This window comes from Sinocyclocheilus rhinocerous, unplaced genomic scaffold (genome assembly GCF_001515625.1).
Source record: "Sinocyclocheilus rhinocerous isolate Xijiao unplaced genomic scaffold, SAMN03320098_v1.1 scaffold2596, whole genome shotgun sequence".
Classification (NCBI taxonomy): Eukaryota; Metazoa; Chordata; class Actinopteri; order Cypriniformes; family Cyprinidae; genus Sinocyclocheilus; species Sinocyclocheilus rhinocerous.
In genome coordinates this window covers 289,773-311,970 of record NW_015623452.1, presented here as the reverse complement: position 1 = coordinate 311,970, position 22,198 = coordinate 289,773, and the positions used below count along the sequence as shown (strand labels likewise).

The window sequence follows — 22,198 nt, the reverse complement described above, 5'->3', positions numbered from 1 at the left end:
GAGAGAGAGAGAGAGAGAGAGAGAGAGAGAGAGAAAAGGAGAGAATAAACCTTAAAGCAGCTGCGTGTGACAATGGAAACAACAAACAGCTAAAATGCTCACACACTCTTTAAAACACACATTGTCGCCCCTCACACACACACACACACACACACACACACACACAGTGTTCATACATTGTGTCCATCTACACAGTTTTGATAAGCTCCTCTCTGTGAGATAGCAAGACACTTAGAATTCAGTTTGAGGAATAACAGACGTTCTCTGCTGTGGACTGCACCACAAGCACTTACTATTGGCCTGTTTTATCTGTTTCCAAATGAATTAATCCAGTCTAAACCGAATCCTGCCCCAAACAAATCCTGCTCACAATCAATCCTTGGGGATATGAGGTGACTACAAGGAGCTCTAAACCCTGGCCATGTAAAAAAAAAAAAAACGGCCAGCCATATTCAGAACTGCTTTCTTATGTGCTCAGAATATGACACATTGCAGGCAAGTAGCCATTTAGGAGACGCTATAATCCAAAGTGTCTAAGACACCAATGCACCTCGGATCATACCCCACTTTTCCCTCCACATGAAAAGTTTTGGACATCGAAGGGTGATTTTATTATTTATTAATTTACATAGAACATCTAATGTGCAAAAAAAGATTATACAGCATATAAATAATAGTTTCTGCACCAATTGTTTTAAGTGAACAATTCATTCTAGTTCACTCTCTGCTTTCTTGCCTATGTAGACTGACTTTAGCAAACAGGCTGTGAAGGCACATTTTATTGGTTAGACCTACTAAACAAATATGCCCACTTCGCTGTTTTGATTCGGTCTCGGAGCGGCACTGATCGAGACTGAATGAACTGGGGCGTTTCGTTTGTGAACGAGGATCTGCTGACCGACTGATTGACGTTTGATTAGTTCACCATGTGAGTCAATCTAGCTCACAACAAAGAATTATGACTGGGTAAAAATTTCTGATTGTCATACACAATAAAAATGACGTGGGAACATTAGTGAAGCTCTTTATTTAGGCTATTATTGTTTTATTTTTTTATTTTCATGCCCAGCGGATGACAAAATGGTAGTCAAATGACAGATCTTGCTATTTATATGGAAAACAGCTCATAATTTCTCTTCGATTTTGCACTGGCACCACCCCATACATTCTGAAAAATAAATGTTCCAAAAGAAGGGTTTCCCAGTGATGCCACAGAAGAACCATTTTTGGTTCCCCAAAGAACAGTTCCTAAACAACAATTTTTCTTAGTGTGAAGGACATTTAAAAAAATCTAAAGAACCATTTTCTACTATAAAGAACGTTTTGTGGAATGGAAAGGTTCCATGGAGGTTAAAGTTTCTCTATTGAACCATAGATGCCAATAAAGAACCTTAAAAGAGTGCAGAGTTGGTAATGTTGACATGAGTCATATTACAAGGACAGTCCCGCTGGAGAAACCTGAGGTTAAGCACCAGCGCTACACTGGAAATATCTCATGGATCGCCTCTTGAGGAGTTCAAACCTATGACCTTTCGGTTACTAGCTCAGATCTTTAACCTATACTCCACATCACCCCAATGAGGTATGGAAGCAAACCTGAAGGGCAAGCATAAAATACCAAATTGTTGTATTTAGCAGACTTATTTTATCCAAAGTGACTTACAGTACACTAATTACAGCCACAGTCCCACTGGAGAAACCTGGGGTTAAGATCCTTGCTGAAGGGCAAAACGGCCACAGAGCAGGACTCTGGCTTTTCTGCTCCTGTGTTATGTACTAGGGATTAAACTTGTTTCTATTCTGCTTTTAGAAGACATGACACATGTAACATCTTGTCTGGGGTTAAACCAGGCAATGTACTTTTCCAATCAGCTGTTACTTATCATGCAAAGCTCACAGGATGCATCGACATGTTCAGAACAGCATTACTATTTCTGCAGGATGCAGTAAGTATATCATGCATAGAATGCAAATACACATGAAAAACCCAGATATTTTTGGCAAAATGTTTAATATACAGCAAAGCACACTGAGTCTTGTTTCCTACAATGCAATGTGCTCAATGTCTTTTGTTTAATATTTTTATTTAGCAACTATTATTTATTGATTTATTTACTTTGCAAATTGTGTAGACAATATCGTTCGCTGGTGTGGACGCTAATATCGTTATCTTTATAGTTATCGTTCTTGGTGTGAACGGGGCTTAACACACAAGCACAGCAAATCTGGAGCTTTAAAAAAAAATTCATTTTTTAAAAATCAGGAAAAACTGAAATTCTGAAATCCCCCCCCACCCCAAGTCAAGCAGAGCTATTTACTTCTCATAAATATTACAATACTATTGTTTCATATATTTTTTTACATGTTATTAGACAGTACACAGTGTATGCTGTGCATTATCTAGTAAGCAGCAGGGTTGCGTTCCATTCCGTACACAGCCAGGGTTCTTTGCACTTTACTTAACATGGACTCTGTTGTCTCCCTCTAGCTCTCTCTCTCTCTCTGAGCTTTTTAGCTATTCTTTAAACATTCATTAACATTGAGCCATCCCACAGCCAAATGCTGAGCTCAGTCTTTAAAGCGTTCAGAGAGGTCGCTGACCTCTGAGGAGACGGAATCGAATAATGTTTCCATTTCTGTCCCTTTAGCCAATCAGACGAGTGTGGGGCGGGAGGAAGAGGAGGGGAAGGAGGGGAGGGGCAGCACACATCCTTCACGCCTCACTCACAACCAGGAAGACAGCCTGCAGAGATACAGAGCGAGAGAAAACACAGCCGTCTCTCTCTCTCTCTCTCTCGCTCGGCTCACGTATCCTGACATTCCAATCTCCTCGGAGCGAGAACAACAAACGCACTGTCATCCTCGTAGAGGCGGCCATCTTTGAGAGCTGTGAGTGTGTGTCTGCCATTACAGACGATCAGATCAGGGGAAGAACGCAGGTCGCTGTTAGTTTAGAGTATACTATTACCCGATACCCTCGCAAAAAACCACAGCAGCGGGAGGGAAGAGAAAACACACACACTCGTCTCCACTGATGGACCTGTTTGATGCATTTGATTGAATCATCCTGATGTAGTTTAATGAATGTAATAGACTGTGGTGGTAAAATTAGCTGATGGTTTACGCCCTTAATGGTCTCCTAAATCACCTGACAGCCAAACAGTCACATCTCCATCACATGCACAGCGGTTGACGCTGTGTGTCTTACAGATGTACCTGTAAATATTCTCTCACTGTTTAAACATTCTGTTCGTGCTGATCCTTTCAAGACGTTATCAGAGAACATGACACATGACTATCTCACAAAAGCACACACACACAGCTTACAACGGTATTCATGTCTCCTGCTTTGATTGTGACAGAGTGTTTAGTCTCTGTACATTTGACAAAAAATGACTGGCTTTGAAATGCTACACACACACACACACACCTTTACTTATCTATCTAAATGGGGACATTGCATAGACATCTATTGTTTTTATACACAGCCAGTTAAAAATACTGTAACCTAACCGTTACCCAAACCCTAACAGAAAACTTTCTGTATTTTTACAACTTAAAAACAAAAACTTTATTTACTTTATTTTTACACTGTTTTTACACGTGAAGACCAAAAAGAGGTTTGTCAGGTTTAGTCCCCAAAATATGGTTAAGTATGTACACACACACACAAACTTCTAACTATCCATCTAAACAAGGACTTTTATATTTTAAACTGTTTTTATACATATACCAATTCTCACTATTAACTAGTTACTTATTAACATGCATATTACTATTGGCTGTTTATTAGTACTTTATATTAGTATATTAGTACCTTATTCTGCATGACCATATTTTAGATCCCCATACCTAAACTTAACTACCTTACAAACTATTACTAAACAGCAAATTAGGAGTTTATTGAGGCAAAAGTCATTAAAAGTAGTTAATTGTGAGAATTGGTCCCCAAACTAAAGTGTAACCATAATTAATTTTTATTACTAATCAGTCACTTACCCCAAGGTATGGTTTTGTTTGATTTGGCTTCTTTCTTTTTACCCTAAGTACAGCAAAGCAACCCCCTGCCACACACACACACACACATTTACTTTCACTATTGACCGCAAGTCGATTCTGCACTTCCTGTCTACTGCTACAATGCTGCAAATCACTGAGAAACTGAGAAAAACTGAGAATGTGTGTGTATTTGTTCACACAGAGACACACTAATGGAACAGACCGTTATCCACACAGACACATACACTGGTGCTAGAGTCCTATGAAGCAACAGGCGATCACTAAAAAAAACAAAAACAAAAAAAAACTCATCTGCTAAACTGTTCTAATGATATGAAGCAAAAGTGTTTGGGTTTGTTGAATGTGGCTGCATGTGACAGGTCTCTCTCTCTATCTCTCCCCTCAGCTCTAAAACACACGCACTGACAGACACTGTAGCATGTGCTCTTTCAATAGCAGATGGCTGGACACAATCTGCGCCTTTTCTGCAAAAGATATCAACAGACCAATGAGTGTCTGTGTATCTAAAGTGGAGTCCAAAAGTCTGAGACCACACTGAAAATATATAGGATTTTTATTTAAAACATGGAAATATTTTTTTTTACAACATATGAAGATATATTTAGATTTTGCACTAGGCTATTTCTAGATCATTAATAAAATGAAGCAAACTTGTGACACTGATGTCTTTGTGCAGATGTTCTTGATTCCGCTGAAGCTCAAGATGCTCTTTGGATCATTCTCAAATCATGATCATCAGCTCTAGTGCTGCTCTCATTAAATTCATGTTAATTTTCTCACAATTTAACTTTTCACTCTGTTACTATAGTGATGATATAATTTTTAAATCTAAAAAAAAAAAACTTAAATGTGTCAATCATTGCACAAGACCCTAAAAACAACAGGATGTGATGTAATGGCAAGAGGTGTCCGTACAAAACCAACAATTAAAATGAAAGACTGAATACATGGCCAGTTATTGACTTATGTAAACAAATTATATTGTGAATTTTAAAGCCACTTTTTGTAATGTCTTTTCAATGCATTAATCTGCATCAATATTGTTCTCAGTAAATATTGAAATATGTGATTAACTGTGATTTCAGTAACATTTTCACTTGATTCAAAAACTTGATGCAAAATAGAAGCATTTTACTTGTGGTCTCAGACTTTGAAGCCCACTCTGTGTGTGTGTGTGTGTGTGTGTGTGTGTGTGTTCCTGTGCACACATTGTTCTTGTGTCTGTTTGGGTGTGCTTACTCTGAGCTTTCCTTTAATCACCCAGTGAACAGTCATCTCCACACACCTTTCTGTATTCCCGCCTGTGAATTTGTTCGAGTGTGTGACTAACCTTTAGTCAGAGTGGCCGAGAGTCTGAGCTCTCTCTTATTTCTCAAACAAAAATGTGTGTTTTGCCTGAAAGCAAATAACATGGTGGTTTTGAGTGTGTGTGGCCGTTATGTGCTTTTGATCCACAAACTCCAGACCTCCATCAGTTTGATCAGCTTCACTGAGATTTGCAAAAAATATCAGTCCAGAAATGATTTTATTTCTCCCTGAATCACTCTGATGAATATGACAGAGAAACCAGAATATCCAAATGGAAAGTGTAACGTCCATACTTCAAATGATTCCATAATCCACATAGAAAACCAGAGATGTGCTGCAATAGCCATCAGATCATTAGCCCAAAGAAAAAGAGAGAGCGAAAGAGAGTTTGTGTGTGTGTAAGAGATAATCCGTCCTGACTGTTTTCTATGAAAACAGATGGAAAAACATGAGTCTTTTTTTCCTGTGCCTGGCCAGGCTATTAATACCTCTGAGACACACACACACACACTCACTCACTCACACAGACCTCTATATTCACCAGAGACCGAGCACAGCTCAAAAGTCCTGTTATACAACCTGAGATTGGTTATACAGGCTTGTCATTAACACAAAACACACTCTAATATCACACATTTTCACACGCACAAACATCAACCCCTTATTTCACACGATCTCAAACAGGCATACACCACACACTACCTCCATAGAAACACCCAGCTGAAAGAGCAAAACACACACACATACACACACACACACACACTAAAAGATAAAGATGGGCATTTGGTTAAAATTAAACATGTCAGAGACACAAAACCAGGGGCAAACACATTAAACCCTCGTTCTCTACGCAAGGCCTCATCTATAGTGAATGACAACACACTAAATGCTTTTAATTGCCATCAATTGGATCTAGAGAGAAACGGAGGGAAAACCTCAAAAAAAACGTTTTGTTTTTTCCTTAAGGCTGCAGTTAAAAATCCAAACGTTTCTGTCCAAACCTATGGGTGGTGTGAATGCAATATTCATTTTGCTGCAGGAGAACAATCCATGCATAACAATGAGATTTGCTAATGAAATCAACCATCAACCTGCAATACATACATATTAAAGCAGCTTGCGCTGTCACCCGCTTTGTGCATCGTTTGTTCCTCCTGCCGTCTCCTCAGTCTCCCTCTCCCCCACTCTTTCCGACCTTTCTATCTCGCTCTCACCTTGAGTTTTAATAGCTGTATTAACACAAAATGATGATCGCACATTTCCACTTCTTTGACCTGAGCGACACGCTCACAGACCTGTGTAAAGAGGTCAGACCCAGATACGCTGTGACTGTAGTGACGTAACTGAGAAAGATGTGACAGTATCTACTAATGTTTGCTGAACCAAAAGAAGCCAAACACTAATACAAGGACCAACTAATTATAAGCAGCCGACAGACAGACAGATACAGATATGTAGCGGTGAACATATTGATATCAGCCACCTATATAGTGCACTGGTCTGACTGGACGTTGAAAGCTGATGATGTCAGGTCTTATTTTTATCATTTCAAACAGTATAATCTTTGTTTGTAGGTTTCAGAAGAACTAAACAGATATCCATCCAATGGTTGATTTCTGATCTGCCACAACATTTAATTAATTATCTTTATTAATTACAGGTAATTTTATTAATTACAGACAGACAGACAGATAGATAGATAGATAGATAGATAGACAGACAGTTAGATGGACGCAGACACAGATAAATGGAGGTAGAGACGGATAGACAGACAGGTGGATGGACGGACGGACGGATGGACAGATAGAGATGGATAAACAGACAGATAATATCGATATCTGCCAATGTAAGATTTTTTCTTTTTTTAGTATCAGTTAATTATCAGTTATCCGTATCATCCAAAAAATGTTATCCCGATAGAGCAAGAGAGAAAGAGAGAGAGGGAGAGTGTGTATAAGGAGTGTGTGAATGGCCATTTCTCCCTCACAAACTGTCTCGTGAGATCCCCGTCTTTCTCTTAAAACGCATACACACACACACGCTGTGGAATACACACACAAACAGACACAAAATAGGGCAAGCAGAGAGATTTTGACACACTTCTAAACACACACACAGAGAGCCTGAGGGCAGGGTTTGAAATGAGAGGCAGCGTTTTAAAGAGCTTGCTGAATTCCACCTGTGATTAGTGTGGCTGCAGGGCTGATGTATCACGGCGGACACATTTCACTCGCTCGCTGCTTATCTCTCTTTCCCTCCCTCGTTTTTTTTTCTCCTCTCTTGTCCTTTCTCTCCCGCTCCTTCCCTCCCTTTTTTCCTCTCCATCTCGCTCTCTCTCATCTTAGCTCTGATTTTTCACTTTTCTTCTCTTCTCTTCTTAAATCCTCTCTGCTCGCATCGACATCTACACTAATGCCCCCTCTTTCTCTGTATTTTCTTTCGCCATCTCTCTCCCTCTCCGAGTATGCCAGCAGGGAATGACCTAGCAGCTGGGTCCTCTGGAACAGACCAATAAAATACTAAATATCTCCCTTCACATCACCCACACACAGACACAATGCCCCACTCTTCCCTGGACCATCTGCACGCCAAACCATCCATCCCTCCCCCCTGACACTCAAGACCCATGTGAGCTGTAAACAATAGCCAGATATGACGGAGAAACACTCTTGTTGTATCAACCGCTCTAAACCACCACCCTGATAAATGACAGACAGATAAATCAGACGATATTTGGCCATTTCTTAATGATAATCATGTTGGAGTTCTACCTTGTGTCACTTCGAAAAACTGTTGACAGTTTGACTAAATAACACTTTTTGAAAATGTTTTGGAGTCAATGTCGTGTGAAATAAATCAGCAAATTTGTGTATCACTTGCTATCATTAAATTATCGCTATCGTACTGTTTGAAATACTTGATTCTGATTGGTCATCCAGTGGTCAAATATTTGTAAGTTGCTCTGAAACCTCATCCTTCAAGTCAGTGCAATGGTGAAGCAAAACAAGAAAGCCGTTGTGATAACGTGTCCCACAAATATGCAATTACTTGTCGTTTTTACCTTGATTACATATCTCAAAAGAAACGTGACAAGGTATTTTTAAATCCAATTGAGAAGTCAGCCAGATTCAAGCATTTACATGCTCATTTTTTCCCCAATTGATCGGATTATTTCAGATCTACATCACCCCTTTCATTCAGATTCAGATCAATTGGATTGATTGAGGTGTTTACTTGAAAATTGAGCCATCAATCTGTTTACTATTTGGGTGCATGTAGCTACTGAGCTTCAGTGCTCATGTGGATGATGCAGTTTCGAGTCTGCCTGGCATCATTTGCCAATCCTGTTCCTTACTTCTGTGCATCCTTTCTCCACTACCGCTATAAACAAAAGCTGCAAAAATGCCCAAAATCGCACTCAGAGACCTCCACCGTGGGCACGAATCAGCAAACTTCATCGCTTCTGTTTCTAAGACTCCATACCCACCTCTCTCCCTGATTTTTTTCTCTATCTCAGCCTATCTTTCTGTAATGACCTCCCTGAGGTCCAGTATCGCAGCTCTCTCTCTATTTCCAAGAGGTGAGGGCGGTTCTGCGAACGCACACCCAGCGTAATGAGCTCTCCCTGGACACCCAGAATACAAAAAGCCCCTGATATGCTCGGCGAATCTCCCCGGACCACCTTGGATCCAGATCGTCCCGGCTCCTGTTCTGAGCTCAGGGCCTGCCGCGGGTTCTCTCTAAATACCCTGGGTCGAGGGAGAGAGACCCCTGGGTGGCTTGCTATTCTAGGGCTGGGGTGTGTGTGTGTGTTTATGTCTAGGAGTGTGAATGAGATAGGTGTGAGAAAGTGTGTGGTTGGTGTGAAAGGTGTGTTTATAAGGGATCAAATCTTGGTGTGTGAGAAAGGGGGGCAGTTAGATTCAATAGAATCTCTTTAACCTTCTTTGAGGGCCCCCGATCTCACCAAGAGCCCCTCTAACTGCCCTTAACCACCCGATTCCTCTGAGAGAAGGGAGAGACGCCCGCCGTCCGACCTCAAAAACACACACCCCCTCATTGCACCTCGTACACACACACACATTTTTACACTCTAAATGGACCATAAATCCTACAGAGTAAACCATGTAAGCTGTGATGCTGCTTTTCCTTTCACACACACACACAGTTTATGGCTACTGTTCAGTAAGAGTTGTAAGTGTGTGTTTGGAACCTCAGCCAGCGCGTAAAATTTGTGGCAGTAAAGCAAAGCCACTCCTTTTTATATTTGCCCTTCAAAAAAGACATAAATAATGGCCTGTGTGTGTGTGCTCCCTTGAGGTGCGCATCCTGTGCTGAACACACACAGCAAGAGAAGGAGAGATGGAGAGAAGATGAGCACAGAGCAAAATGAAGGAAGAGCAGGGAAAAAACAGAGGTGGGGAGAGGAATGAGAGGGCTCACACACACACACACACACGAGTGCACACACACTCCCCTCTGCGTGCAACTGCGGTGTAAATGTCATCATGTACACAGTTTATCCTCTGTGTGAGCGGGAGGTGCAGATGAAGGGAGAGAGCAAGAGAGAGGAGCGAGTGAGCCCACTGCAGAGAGGTAGACGGGAGCACACAGCCTCTTCTTCTGTTTGTTCATTAGTATTCCAGCGCTCACTCCTTCAGATCCGTCCTCACGCCGCTTGTAGCGTCAGCACGGGAAAACACACATACACACAAACACGTACACCAGCATTAGAAAGAAAGTAGCTATGTTCGATGTGTTTCACCCATCTACCAAATCATCTCAACCTCTTGTTTTTACAAATGACACAATAAACCCTACTTGCTGATTACGGAAACAAGTTCGCCTAGACTAATTATATGACGTTACATGCTAAAGTCAAGAGGAATGCTCATTTGTAGAATCACTTAAATGAAAAGATATTAGAGTTGGGGCCTTGTATGCACTTGGTCTTGAGCCCTTGGTCTCAGTCTCAAGTTTCAAAAAAGACAGAAGTCTGTCTTCAGTGTTTTTAAGGTCTTCACTATTGCAAAGAATTTGCATGCATTCTATTGCGCTTTTAACAAATGCAGTACACTTGACCCATGAAAAATACACATTAAAGAGTGACACAAATACCATATTTGAACACTGTTACTTGTTGTAATTTTGACTACATAATTTTGATGATTATTTAATGTTATTGCTAAAATAAAACTCATAATAATGGAGGTTTTAGACATCACTGCATTTAGACATAACCAGTATTTTTGATATCATGGCTGCAGAAATTGCAAACCTCATACAAAATGAAAAGAAAATGAACAACTCGCATAATGTTTAGTTAGACCTCCTAAAGTTTACAATCACTTTCTGAAGTTAACCTCAATCACCATTTACTGAAAAAACCCTATTTGTGGAAAGTCCCAGACATTACCTAAGCTGTACAGAGTTCAGCATTTTGTTTTCTATTTTTTTTTAGATGATTCATTGATTATATCGTCTTTGTCAGAATCTAGGCCTCATGGGCCCTATTTTTTAATCTGGTCTTAGAGGGTCTAAACTGGAACTGGTTTCGGTATGGCTCTCTTTAGGTCCCTGAGGGTCTAGTGTTGACTAGACATTTTAAATGTATTATTGTCTAATGACTTTCATTGTGTATTCTTCATTAGAAGATTTATTTAACATTGATAAAGTTTTGGAAGAGGCCTGAAAAAACTTACAAAGTGTTGTAAGTAGCATCTAAAGGATATGAGTATCTGCCATTTCAACTTGTCGTTTTTCGAGTGAATGACTTGAAAACTTTTAAAAATGACATTTCATGATTCATCTTCATCTAAGGAAAAGCCGTTTAAAGGGAGACAGTGGTGGCAGCGAATGGTCATTTACCCACTCAGGAGGGCTCAAAATATTTTACACTCAACTGTTGCTTGCTTAATGGCATAAGTGGCCACGTGGAGAAAGCCTGAAGGTGACTGCTGGTTAATTTCGAGCCGTTTCAGTATGTTTGTTACGGAACCTCAGGTAGCTGCAAATTTGGATAGGTTTGGTCTTGAGTTATCTGCAGTCCAAAAACATGGTAACCACATTGACACTCCCACATGGTTCCACCATGTTTAGCTGAACCACAATCAACAAATAGGTAGTTTTCATTATTTCAAAAGGACACCTGTCTTAGGGTTGGGCCGAGTTAAAACATTTGTGCTGCTGAAGCAAAATACGTGGATTCATACGGAGCATTAGCGAGATATTGCTTCAGATTTGAGCATTGCCTGCTGTAGTTGTCTCAGTTTAGCCAGTGTACTATTTGTCAGTCTGTTGTAGGTGTAGTGTATTATAGTGATTCTGCTGTGGATAGGGTGGTATTATTGGATGGATCTCCACGGTAACGGGGTTGGTGAAACTCAATCGGAGTCTCTCCATGTCGCTCCCTTAGATGGCCACCCGCTGATCCTGACCTTCTGGATGTTTTTCCCCTCTCCTTTTCTCTCTCTCTCCCTCCCGCTCTCTCAGCCCCATCTTCTATTTTCTGTATTCATTTATCTATCTTTCTAGTTGTGATGGATACAGGAGTGCCTACATGTTCCTATACTGTTATTTTTGGCTTATGTTGTCATTGCGCTGCCACTTTAAAACACAATGACAACAGCAAATGACAAATAGCATTTATCCACTTCGTAGAACCTGCATATGTGTATTGTGCGTGTATGTGTATAAAGCCATAGATGATAACACTTATGCAAGTGGGGGGCCTGGCTAAGGCAAGATAATAGGAGATTATGTTTATGATGTACTTTGAATATTAACTGCCTCATAACCGACTCATTCTTTCTCTCTATGGAAGATTCAGTATTCATTGCTGTATCCTCCAGAACAGTCGGAATCAGCATGGCCTCGTACCCTGGCCAGGTATAAATATTTAAGGCAAGAAGGAACAGTAAAATCGTAAGTGCCAAGTAGAGGGACAAAGAGAGAGAGAGAAAACAAAAAGGGCCAATGACAGACACTTGAGGCACCCCATTTCAAACTCTCTCCTTCACTGTGTGTGTGCATATGTGTGTGTGTCCAGCATTTTGTATTGAGGTAATAACTCTCACCGGGGATCTGGAGGGCACAGCAGAGTTCAGGCAGGGGTCCATTACACCTTTCACACACACGCGCGCACAAAGAATCCAGCATGCCTGCATTATTTGTATCAAACAACCGGTATGTTTTGCCTCTGACGCACAAGTACAGACACACTCCTACTGCACAGCACCAGCAATGAAAACAAACCCCTCTACCATGATTCCTGCTCAAGATCTCTCCAGCAGGAAGTATGAGCTATGAGCCGTCCCCAGGGACGCAGGAAAGAGAAAGAGAGAGGCCAGGAGCCTGACACTGCCTGGCCAAGATCTATGCTCAAACACACTCTCTTGCCTCTTTTTTCTCTTTCACCACCCTCTTTTGTCTTCCTTTGCTTTTATTTTCCGTTTCTTTCTCTACTCGAAATAAAGAGTAGTTGGTTACACCGAACACACTCATATCCACTTTGTGCAGAGAAATGCCATTTCCTCTGCTTTATTATTCTCTTTCCCCCTCTGTGGGAGGCTGGGAGGAAAGTTTGCTTTGAAGAGAGAGGGTTTAACATGTGCGCTAATAAATAGCTGGTTTGCCCCTGGGCAAGATTGCAAGAGCTCAGTTCTCTCTCTTCCATATAGTCTCCAACATTTTCAGTGACTACAACATATAACCTCCATTACAGAACGAAAAGAGTGTGTCTTCCTCGATATGTCCTGACAGACCTGATTTTACTTTACAATTTCAACTCTCCAAAGAGACTGGTTGATATTCTCTCCATCCATAAACTTTTGTAATTCCCTCTGGGTGTCCAAGCAGTGTTTTATTTTGTTCCTTCCTTTCTTTTTTTTCATGAGAAAGGAAAGTTCATCCCTATAACCGATACTCTTGCAAGGCTTCAGTATGCTTTTGTTTAGTTTCTACTATCAGTTAACACTATATTTACTTTTATGAACTTGGCAGAGACTTTTGCTAAGCAACTTTATTTTGCATTTTCTTGAATCTCAAATTTTGAACCTGTATATCCTTAATTTGCAATGCTGGATGTAACATTCTGGAAAAAAAAACATCAAATCATTAAAAAAAATTGTAAGTGAATTGATTGCATATTATGGAGATTATAAATCTGTCACATGTTCTAAATAAGTCACAATTAACTGCATATATCAATATTTGCTGAGAAAAGTTACCAAATTAAAATAAATCAAACATATTACATTATTGTGGTAGATAAGTAAACCACTGAATAGACAAAAAAGTGGATTCTGTAATTAAGTCACCAATCTGTCTGAGCTAGACTTAAGGACTTTTAAAGAACAGTGCTATTTTATTATTTCTCTAAATGTACAGTATTTATTTTTGGTTGTCATTCAAATTCAAATGGTTGTCATTCTGTTCAGCTTTAATTTATTGTTAGTTTTAATTTTATAAATTTAAGTACTTTAAATTATACTTCTTATTTTTAATTTAAGTTTTTCATCTTTATTTTTTATTTAATATTTATTTTAAACAATTTTATGCTATGCTTACTACTATAGTAACAACACTACTATAGACGTATCTCATTTCATAGTTGTTGTTCATTGCCGCCTGCTAATGCGGTTTGATGAAGCACGCTGCCTGTAAGTCAGAGGGCATGATTAAATGTGCCAATTCTTTTAACACCTTATTTTTTGTAATTAATTGTAGTAAATGAAGGTGTTAAACTGACAGCCCCAAAAATTAGTTTTTCTCCCATTTTTTCTAGGGCAATGCCTGGCATTAAAAGGACATGCACGGTGCTGCCTCAAAGCATGATTGCCTTGTAAGTCAGACATACAGGAATGTTAGTGTGATTCATGCTGAAATCCTGACCTGTCTCGCCTTCACTAAACGAGCAGGGCCGTTGAGCACGGATGACCCTTCACGGCTTTCTACAATTCCCAGAAATCAATGCTCGGATGGGGCTTCCATTACCATTATTGATGGCTGAGACGGTGGCAGTGACTGCTGCCAATGCGAGAGGCCGCAGTGATGTGTAGCTGAGGAGCTGAGAGCCCGTCTTTGTCTCGCTGTCTTAGTCTGTCTCTGTCTCTCTCTGTTTTTCCCTATCCCATTCTCTCTTTCTTGCCATCCTTATATTTCTTTCCAAATATATCGTTTCCTCTGGAGTGTGAATGGAGCGCTTTTCTAATAAAAGTCATCTGTAAGCCACCACACAGACACACACACACTCTCTCTCACCCACGCACATCTGAGGAAGCACTTGGTCTACACACAGCTGCATGTTCACCTGAGGCAGCTGCAGTCCGTTTCTCAGTCTTTAAGCACTCCAGAAAGAACAGTGCTATTTTATTATTTCTCTAAATGTACAGTATTTATTTTTGGTTGTCATTCAAATTCAAATGGTTGTCATTCTGTTCAGCTTTAATTTATTGTTAGTTTTAATTTTATAAATTTAAGTACTTTAAATTATACTTCTTATTTTTAATTTAAGTTTTTCATCTTTATTTTTTATTTAATATTTATTTTAAACAATTTTATGCTATGCTTACTACTATAGTAACAACACTACTATAGACGTATCTCATTTCATAGTTGTTGTTCATTGCCGCCTGCTAATGCGGTTTGATGAAGCACGCTGCCTGTAAGTCAGAGGGCATGATTAAATGTGCCAATTCTTTTAACACCTTATTTTTTGTAATTAATTGTAGTAAATGAAGGTGTTAAACTGACAGCCCCAAAAATTAGTTTTTCTCCCATTTTTTCTAGGGCAATGCCTGGCATTAAAAGGACATGCACGGTGCTGCCTCAAAGCATGATTGCCTTGTAAGTCAGACATACAGGAATGTTAGTGTGATTCATGCTGAAATCCTGACCTGTCTCGCCTTCACTAAACGAGCAGGGCCGTTGAGCACGGATGACCCTTCACGGCTTTCTACAATTCCCAGAAATCAATGCTCGGATGGGGCTTCCATTACCATTATTGATGGCTGAGACGGTGGCAGTGACTGCTGCCAATGCGAGAGGCCGCAGTGATGTGTAGCTGAGGAGCTGAGAGCCCGTCTTTGTCTCGCTGTCTTAGTCTGTCTCTGTCTCTCTCTGTTTTTCCCTATCCCATTCTCTCTTTCTTGCCATCCTTATATTTCTTTCCAAATATATCGTTTCCTCTGGAGTGTGAATGGAGCGCTTTTCTAATAAAAGTCATCTGTAAGCCACCACACAGACACACACACACTCTCTCTCACCCACGCACATCTGAGGAAGCACTTGGTCTACACACAGCTGCATGTTCACCTGAGGCAGCTGCAGTCCGTTTCTCAGTCTTTAAGCACTCCAGAACTCAAACTCTACATTGTCACTTGTTAGTGGTATAGACAGAGAGAATGAGAGGGAGAAGGAGACAGCGAGAGAGTGGAAAGAAACATCCTTGTATTTCTGTCACTCTCTGAAACCACCAGGGAGCTGGGGAATGAAACGACGCAACCGAGCAGAGAGCCCTGAGAGGCTGCCGCCTGCCTAGCATCACCGCTAACACCGCGACCAGCATCCGCGCTACCAATTAGCCTGAGCCCACACAGGGAGAGAGAGAAACCGGCTGATTTGTTTGTTCCAAAGCACAAACTCTCTCCACGGCTGCGGTTCGTTCGAGAGACTCGGCTGTGAAAATGAATTGCCAAATTAAAGATCTTTACAAATACAAAAAAACAAAACAAAGCACGCTTAAGAAATGTCAACCTAACAATTGCATTTAGAGAGCTTTGTTTCAGCTAATTGGGAGGGAGAGGGGTGAGAAGAGGGGCTCACATCCTAAGAATGAAATTAAATTAGGTTTAAATCGGCTGAATCTGTGTTCACCCTTTTTGGTTACAGCATCCAATTGCCCGAAACAAACACAGAGGTACATAACCGTGCCAAATGACTTCAAAACTGGAAAACTGGTCTTGCAACAAATGCAAAGTCAAAGGTTTAAAAAAAAAAAAGTGATGACAACTGGTTGCTAAGAATTATGGAACAAATACTCACTGAGTGGGAATGTCCTCAGCTGTGTGACATCACTGCTTGTCCACCTGTAGGAGACCGGGAAAAAGAAACAGAAAGGAAAGTGTTTTAATAGCACATTTGGTCACTAAACAGAAGCAAAACTGAGGTAAACTGTCCTAAATTACACTTAATAATAAGCCTCGGCCCCAAGGGGAAAAGTCAACGGCAACAGGTTTCAGAGCTGTGGCTGGAGTAATACAGTGTTTAGTGTGTTTACACCCAACCTGTGGCTGCCAATGGTTTTAAAGTAAGAAAAACACTCACATACATACACAAAGACACTGACAACCACTTTTCACATGTCCACACAAGTACAGCAAAAACACATGAATGTGTGAATGCTCATACACGCACCCGGTTCCGTCTTTTTTCCTGCTAAACCTGTTGGAATTACAGTAAGGCTTTAAAACCCAGGGTGTGTGGGACGTTTTTCCAAGCACACACGCTGTCTTGTGCAGAAAACCAGCCTGCTCCAGTTTTCTCACAGCATTTGTGTGCGTTTCTGTCTGTTTGTGTGTGTATGTGTGTGCTTAAGAATTATCAGGAACATCACAGCAGTGAGACACAAAGGTGAAACAGACACACAAATCAGATTCGGTTTCCAATCTCCTCAATCTGCACAGATAACAAGTTGCAAATACACACACTGCTCAGAAACAAACACCACATGCACAATGAGGAAAAAAACTAAAACAAATTACCACCACAAACGAACAGCAGACGCACTCCGAGTAATATGTGGCTGGGCAGTTAGTTCCTCTTTTTAGTTCTTTAAAACATTTCCATCTGGGCAGAGTTAGATGTCTGGAACAGTTTACCACTGTTTGCTACACACTGAGCCAGGCTGTGACTGACAGCATCCACACGTCAATCAAAATCCGACTCATCCGTCTACGGTGGAGGTGCTCCATCGCCGCAGTGGCCAAGGACACGTAAAGCGTTAGCAGGTGTGGGGATGGTGGGCGAGGAGAAATGAGGGGAGGGGAGGGTTTTTTTTCCTTTTAGTTCTTTCTGCTCCAGGTTGATACTTCCTGTCGGAGGAGCCGGTCCTTTAGGGAGCACCTTGCCACGACTGCAGACGTTTAGCTCGAACCCTTCAGAGAAACACAGGCAAGTCCCGACAATCTATCTCCCGTGGAATCGTCTCACCCATCCAGTTTCAGGAAACTGATCCCTAAATAGAAGTGATTCATCTTTTTTCATACAATATGAGCACACACAGCACAAAGAGACTTCTCTTTCCTTTTCTCTCGCTTTCTCATCTCTTTCTTGCTCTCTCTCCCTCTCTTTGCTCTGTATGATTCAGTGTGGCTGCAGGGCAGAGTCTTTTATCGCTGTATTATGCCCAGCTGAAAGCTGACAAAATGGAATCTGTGTGTGAGTTCTGTGACTGGGAAAAAAAACAGCCTTGGACCAGATCTCTTTCTCTCTTGTTGATAATCTTATTCTTTCATCATTAGGCCGATTGTGGTTTATCCAAGAGAACAGAAGGGATGGGAAAAAAGATAAATAAAGAGGGGAAAAAAGGACATGGCCATCCAGAGGGCAAAAAAAACCCTCATACCTGGAAACACTTTCTCAAAAATGGCCACCAGACAATTAGCTCCATCTGAGAGAGAGGAGGGGATGCGCTATAACTTAAACTGCCCACTCTGGAGGTCATCACTCACACGCTAATGGAAGAACCGTGCTACACACGCACACAAAGAGTTGCTCTCTCTAACACAAGGACACAGCAATCGTCTTTGAACGGATTGCTAAACAATGTGGTAATTTGGCTTTACATTTGTGGTAAAAGTTCATCTGTGCAGAACACAGCAACTCAATAAGGCCAAATTAATATTCAACCCATTTCCTATCCGCGATTTCCTTCACCTTTGAAGTCTGGTGGAAATGAAGACCAGATGGAAGCAAAAGGAAAAACAAGAGTGAGCGAAAGAGAGAGAGAGAAAACACTCATGTGTCTCTACATGAAATGGAGCGCTTCTTAAACAAAAGGTAGAACATGTGGGAAAGTTTCTGAAGCTCTGCAGTCATAGCCAGACACGGCAGGAACAGAAAACATGTTTTAGGCACTCCCAGATACGAAAACAAACAAACTAATGGGAAAATGATCAGAGGCTTTACTTTAGGTTAGCCTTTAAGTGAAATCCTGTGAAATGCATGTGAAATGCAAAGCCTTACAAGAGCTTTTAAAAACATGCACTTTAAATGTTTGTTCACTAGTCAGTCCAAGGAATCTCGTGCATGTCATAATTTAAAACATTTCAATGAGTTGAGAATTCTCACACACACACACACACACACACACTTTTAATTGCCTCTGATGATATTACAAAGTTATAAGTGCACAATGTTAAAGGAAAGATGAGAAAAATGGGTAATATGTAAGGTGTTTCATACTGCTCTTGATATCATCTGTTGTTGACTCCTCAAGCATCATATAGCCAAATGTGCAATCCATGCTGAGAAACCCAAGAACTTGCTAAGAACAGTGGGTAGTTTTCACCTCCAAGACCAAACCAGAGACTTATGTACAACTATTAAAAGCTTACATAGAGTCACTGATGCTTGTGGATGCAACATATGGTATTATGACACAAGGTAATTATTTGAGTAAATTCAGTTATTATTTTGTTTTGTGGAAACTATCTGTAAATGCATTTTTACGCTCTCTTATTTTTTTTAATGAAAAATAAACTTACAAATCGCATCTTGCACATTCTGCAAGTGGTATGGTGAGCAGAACTGTACAAATCTAAATCTAACACTTTACATTTTAGTAAACCACAAAGAGAAAGTGAGACCTTGTGATTTTAACAGTGTCCAAACATCATTTTAAACTCTTTAAGGCCACTTTATATCAAGCGAAGTATGTACTAGCACAATACCACCGTTTCAAAAAACAAAGATAACAGCCTTACATCTGACCATATTATTTGAACAACATGTACCCTAATTGAGGGCCCTGAACAATAACACTGGCAGTCAAAAGAAGCCGATCACAGATTAACCGCTGTCCGCGAATTAAGTTAAGCGCTAAAGAACGCAAAGCAGCAGAATACCGTGTAATCAAACAGGCCTTGAGATTTCTCTGCGTGAAGGTCAATCCCACTGCCTATGCAGCTGTCACGCCTTCCTCTCAAACACACACACACACACACACACACACACATACGAACAAACACACTGACACACATAAACCAACCAGATAGTCATCTATCATCCCTAAGCTCAACACACCCAACAGGAAAGCTCTCGCCATCAACCTGACATCAATCCAGTGAAGCAGCAACAATGACAAAAAAAATGCCTGCCTTTTAAAACAAATATAAAATATATTTTTCCAACAAATATTACGATCTATTAGGGACATGATGGTCTGAAGTATGCTGAGGAAGGTGACTGCTGTTGTTGTTCTGGTAAATCTTCTGTCATCATTTACTCACCCTCATGTGTTATGGTAGTGTGTTGAGCTATGGTGTTGAGATGTTACAGATGGCACGTTGAGCTGTTGTGTTGGGTCATGTGGTGGTCTGTTGGATGTGTAGTATTAGGGTGGAGTTAGGATGTTCAGTCCACCGGCGTGTTGAGCTGTAGTGTGGGTTGTGGTAGCGGCTTAAGCTGTTGTGTTAAGTCATGGTGCTTTGCTAGGTGTATAGTGTTGGCTTGTAGTGGGTGTGCTGAGCATGATTTTGGGATGTTCCCAAAAGTGGTGAATTGAGCTGTTGCGGAGGGTAATCGGTGTGGAGTTGAGATGTATTGTTAAGTTATGGTGTTGTGTTGTGTTGAGCTATGGTGCTTGGATGTTTAGTCAAGTGTTGTGTTGAGTCATCTGGTGGTGTTGATTTGTTGTTCTGAGATTGTGTGAGAGATAGTGTTGAGTTGTGGTGGTGTGTTGAGCATGTTGTTGGGATGTTCAGTCAAGTGGTGTATTGAGCTGTTATTTTGAGTCACCTGGTGGTGTGTTGGGCTTAAGTGTTTAGGTGGGGGGGAAGTGTGTTGAGCTGCAGTATTAGGTCATCGTGTGGTGGTCTACTGGGTGTGCAGTGTTGGGGTATGTTGGTGTGTTAAACATTGTGTTGGAATGTTCAGTCAAGTGCCATGTTGAGGTGTTGGATCATCTGGTGGCAAGTTGGGCAATTGTGGTGAGTTAGGCTATAGTATTAGATTGTGTGGTTTGTTAAGCTGCTGTGTCTGTTGGGTACTGAGATGCAGTGTTGAGTTGTGATGGTGTTTTCAGACTGTTGTTGGGATGTTCAGTCAAGTGGTGTATTGGGCTGTTATTTCAGGTCATCCAGTAGCATATTAAGCTGTAGTGTTGGGTTGTAGTGGCCTAAGCTAAAGTGTAGGGTTGTGTGGTGGTTTGTGGCTGTATTGGGTTATGGTGGTGCACTGAGCATTGTGTTGGGATGTTCTGTCAAGTGGCATGTTGAAGTGTTGGGTTGGATCATCTGGTGGTGTGTTGGGCCTGCAATGAGCTAAAGTGTATGTGGTTATGGTGGTGGACTGATCATTGTGTTGGGATGTTCAGTCAAAGTGGCATGTTGAGGTGTAGTGTTGGGCCTGTAATGTTGGGTTGTGATAGTATGTTGAGAGGTAGCATTAGGTTGTGTGGTGGTTTGTTTGGAATGTTCAATAAAGTGGCATGTTGAGCTGCACTGTTGGGGTGTGGTGGTGTTTTGAGCGGTTGTGTTGGGTTGTGTTTTGAGCTGTAACATTGAAGTCAAGGTGATGGCTGAATAGATGACTGAAGGAAGTGAAGATGAGCTCTAGACTGAATGCATTGTTTTCATGAAAGATGATGTTGCTCCTGCTGCACGCTTAAATTAGCTGCCAGTGTTTGGATTACACCAGGGAGTTCTCACACAGGATTTATTCTAGCCTGCAGGAGCAAAGGATATTTCCAACACACAAACACACATAGATGCACAGTCACCCGTATGCATGTGCACACACACTAACACACACTCAGATAAAACCCTAAGAGCACAAAACAAGGCTTTCGGTTACGGAGGCGCTTGCACACATACACCGTGGTCAAATAAGGATGCACTGCTCACTCTACCATTCATTTCATCTTTCGCCCTAGAATGCGTCCATATGATCCTTTGCCATCAGAACAAACATACAGATGCACTTCCACGCAATCATACACACACTAACATTCGAAGGACTCAACAAGAGGCTCTTCATGGCCTCCGGATCAGGCTTTTTCTATTGCTATTGCCAAGTTTACTGACTGCTCATATTACAGACGGGTTTCACAGCTTTCTACCCATCTAACAGAGATAATACAGAGAGAAAGAGAGCACATGCAGTGTTTTTCCTCTCATTTCGAGTGTCATGTGAAACAACCACACCACAGACTGTTTCACTGAACAATCTGATGACACAAACACTCCTTTGCTACCTAAACAACCTGCAGTCCTTAACCTTATCTCTTCAACTGATTGCATTATTTAAACAAAGAATCACCCGTCCGTTCCAACCTTAAACAAAGCAGCCTCAGCCTAACTTCTAATGACCGAGACAGACTCCCCCCCCAAAACACACACGCACACACATTTGTTGCGGGTCGGCGAGCATGAGGCCTGCTGAATCGCCTAATCCCGCGTCTGTAGACTCCAGGAACACACCATGATGCACCTTCACGCGATCGCAGATTAGAACCCTTAATCCAGCTCTCTCAATCTGGAGATCTTTTTATAAAACCTCACAGCTAATCCAACAGTGGTTTGTTTACTGTTCAAGACCTAGTTTAAACCAGGCTAGATTATTTTACTAAAAAACAAAAACCTCACTTCTT

General features: G+C 41.0%; 1 protein-coding gene across 13 annotated transcripts in view; it reads right to left on the bottom strand.

Moving 5' to 3' along the window:
• Window positions 1-22,198, bottom strand: part of baz2ba (bromodomain adjacent to zinc finger domain, 2Ba) — an 88,684-nt gene that overhangs the window by 61,046 nt on the left and 5,440 nt on the right. For all 13 annotated transcript variants that reach the window (XM_016555285.1, XM_016556079.1, XM_016555430.1 and 10 more), the window contains exon 2: window positions 16,372-16,415. The gene's annotated coding sequence lies outside the window, so the exon portion shown is untranslated. The remainder of the gene's footprint in view (window positions 1-16,371; window positions 16,416-22,198) is intronic.